Below are 2,500 nucleotides of genomic sequence, written 5' to 3'. Positions count from 1 at the left end.
TTTTCCTCCAATTGCAAGGTTTGGGAAAGATTTTCTTTGGGGCGGGTTTTTCCCATTCAGATAATTCCTCCCGTCCCCCATATTCAATTACCATTATTGTCTGGGGGTTATATATTGATGGTATTTTCTCTTTGTCTCCCCCTGCTGATATCCACAATTTTTCATAATCTTTATCAATATCATTATTTTTAACTACAGTTTTAACTGCTTCATCTGATGAATTTGCCAATCTGTGTAATCGTCTAGCTTGGATACTAGGGATTAACCCAGCCAATCGGGCTAAGCCTAAGCCTCCATCTTTAGTGCTGGAATACAAGATGCCATCACAGGTACAAACTGGGAGATGTAACCATTTTTTCACCCTATTTCGAATTGTTAAATCCATTTCTTCCAGATAGGTGGCTTTTACATTTGCCTGGTCTGCTAAGTAGATCAATCTAGGCACTGTGTACACTTTTAACATGTCCAATTTTTGAAATGGTTTTAAAGGGGCTCTTTCGATGCGATTGAGCCAAACTTCTAATTTATTCTGCAATTCGGGCTTAACTATCCCCACCCAAGGGTCGATTTGCAAGCCAAGATATTTCTCTGACTGACCCGGGTGGATCATGTTTAAAGGGGTACCGCTGATAAGCCATGGAGGACAGTCATTGATGGTGTAAGAGTCCTTAGTTGGTTGAATAAAGAAACCATGGCACTTTTCCCCCTGCGTTTTTAATCCAGTTAAGTCACAAAATGCTTCTAGAATTTCAATATTTTTCTCCATTCCTGATTGGGACTTACTCAGCAGGACCAGGTCGTCTGCAAAAGCCAGAGCTGTTAATTTGCCATTCTCGTGTTGGAACCCCTCCCCACACTCTTCTAATTTACATAACAGAGGGTCAATGCACAGGTTAAAGAGGAGTGGTGACATGGGATCGCCCTGTTTCACACCAGTTTTGATTCCTATTGACTCAGACTCTCCTTCTTTAGTTTTGATTCTGGTGTGGATGTTTTGATAGAAGTCCTTAATTAATGCTATTATGTGGTCATCCAGGCCCTTTTGCTTTAGCACCGCCAGGATGTGGGTGTGGCTCACTGAATCAAAGGCTTTGGCCAAATCGACAAAGACAACCCCCAGGGGTTTCTTTTGTTTCTTTGCATTCCTAATTAATAGCTGTAATAGTTTTAAGTTCTCAGCACAGCCAGAAGATTGAATGAAGCCTCTCTGCCTGGGGTTAATGGGACATGCCTTTGCCAACCTCGCAGTTAAGATTCTTGAATAGAGTCTCAGGATGATGGAACCAATAGTAATTGGCCGCCAGTTGTTAATATCATTTTGGCGTTCGGGCGCTGATGATTTAGGTATTAGGATTGTTCGGCATCCCCTTATTACATCTGGAATTTTGCCACTTAACAGCCAGAGATTAAATAGTTCTTTGATCTCCTCACAATTTGGATCCATTTTAAGCAGGGCCTTCAGGGTGATCCCATCAGGGCCTGGTGCCGATTTTTTATTCATGTCTTTGATATTCTTAAGGATCTCTTTCTCTGTAATCAATTCCTTAAAAGCCGAATTATCCGCCCGCCCCACAGACTGGAATGCTCCAAGTCCTTGAAATAAGTTCTGAGACTCCCACCTAGATCTGAAGGTGTTACTGACCTCTTCCAGGGGGATGGCACATTGCGCAGAGTCTTTTTCATCCAGAATCATATTCGCTAACTTCCCTCGATCTAAGCGGAAGAGGCGTTGGAATCGGAGAAATTCTCCACGCTTTCTGGCTCTTTTTCTCATCCATTCCTTTTGAGGTTTCTTCTGCTGAGGTTTACGTTGGCTCTTTTTTGGCGCTTTCTGTTCAATCGATTTCTCAAACAAATACAAATATTGGTCCTGAGCTACCTCATTGAGTAATTTTAATGAGTCTGTTTTGCCTTCAATTATTTGTTTATATGTATTTTTAAGGATGGGCAGCTTCCCTGATGTCATCTTTTCATTAATAGTCTTTTTATAGTGGGCTAGCAGCTCCCTTTCACCAGAAGATGGAATCACAGTCCTCTCCTCTTTTAACCTGTTCTTGCTCTCTTGTGTTTTCTCTCTTTCTGGCACCACAGTTTCTCTTAATAGTCTTCTCTTTTCACTGATCTGTTTGGCTGTTTTAGTTGTTAATTTTTCAGCAATCAATTTGTTAATATTTTTCCTCCCCTCAAACTCTTGATTTAGTTTCTGTAATAATTCTGTTTCCTCTTGGGACCAGATTTTCTTGTGAGCACCTCTTTTAGAGGTCTCTTTGGGGCGAGATGCTTCAATTCTTTCTGCGTTTCTCAGGGCTGGGTGAGCTAATCTCTTATGTTGTCCCAAGCCAATTTTAGTTTTAAAACATTTTTTGCATTCTTCACACATAAACCCTTCTACCTGGGTAGGCTCTTGGACCCCTTTGCATTTTGGGAGATGGCATGAGATACTATGATGCTTTTCATTTGTCTTCCCACAGCGGGAACATTGGAAATTGATCTTTCTTTT

The 2,500-nt window shown here is 41.2% G+C and overlaps 1 pseudogene; it reads right to left on the bottom strand.

Annotated features, from left to right (window-relative positions):
• The window catches only part of LOC137457514 (28S ribosomal RNA), an 8,480-nt pseudogene that overhangs the window by 2,231 nt on the left and 3,749 nt on the right, over nt 1-2,500 (bottom strand).

The sequence above is a fragment of the Melanerpes formicivorus genome, unplaced genomic scaffold, assembly GCF_026170545.1.
Source record: "Melanerpes formicivorus ecotype bairdi unplaced genomic scaffold, bMelFor1.0.p_v2 SCAF_180, whole genome shotgun sequence".
Classification (NCBI taxonomy): domain Eukaryota; kingdom Metazoa; phylum Chordata; class Aves; order Piciformes; family Picidae; genus Melanerpes; species Melanerpes formicivorus.
Note: the sequence above shows the minus strand (reverse complement) of the source record. Positions and strands in the feature narration are given on the sequence as shown.